This window comes from Cebus imitator, unplaced genomic scaffold (genome assembly GCF_001604975.1).
Source record: "Cebus imitator isolate Cc_AM_T3 unplaced genomic scaffold, Cebus_imitator-1.0 Scaffold101, whole genome shotgun sequence".
NCBI classification, from domain to species: Eukaryota; Metazoa; Chordata; class Mammalia; order Primates; family Cebidae; genus Cebus; species Cebus imitator.
In genome coordinates this window covers 2,048,298-2,049,052 of record NW_016107416.1, presented here as the reverse complement: position 1 = coordinate 2,049,052, position 755 = coordinate 2,048,298, and positions in this window count along the sequence as shown.

Below are 755 nucleotides of genomic sequence, written 5' to 3'. Positions count from 1 at the left end.
GTGCCTGTAGTCTTAGCTACTTGGGAGACTGAACCCAGCAGTTTGAGGCTACAGTGAGCCCTGATCATGCCACCGCACTCCATCCTGGGCAACAGAGTGAGACTCTGACTCTTACTAAATAAATAAATAAATAAATAAATAAATAAATAAATAAACCAGTCAGCTCCTTGCAGCAAAGAGCAGAGTGGAGAGTAGATCTGGAGAGAAAATATGAATTATCCAACAGCCATGAGTAGAAATTGATATGGAAGAGAGGAACAGAAAGATCAGTGATGACTGATTAGAAACATTGAATGCCAGTTCTCCTCAGAGAGAAGAACCAAAGGTGAATAATTGTGGCCCAAGCGGAATACTGAGGGAAGAGTGCCAGAACCCACAGGAAGAAGCTGGGGCACAGAAAAAAGAGGGAAGCAAGAGTTTGTTAATCCCCATGGGACTTGCAGTCCTGTGGAAAGTGTAGGTGAGGATGTTTTTAGCTCCTTTCACTCACCCTCACTGCAGCAGACTGCTGGTTGGTTTCCAAACTGTTGGAGAGCCCCTCTGCCCTCCTGAACTGGCACCAGTATGAGCAGTGATTTGAGAACTTCTTGAGGACAGAGCACCAGGTAACCAGCTCATGCAGGATTGCTCACCCTGCCCCTAGACCCAAGCTGAGGTGGTGGGTGCCATACTGGTTGTGGACCCATTGAGGGCCTCTGTCCTGCCCAGGGAGTCTCAGCCCTTGTGTTGCTGCATTACTGGGTCCCACGCAAACT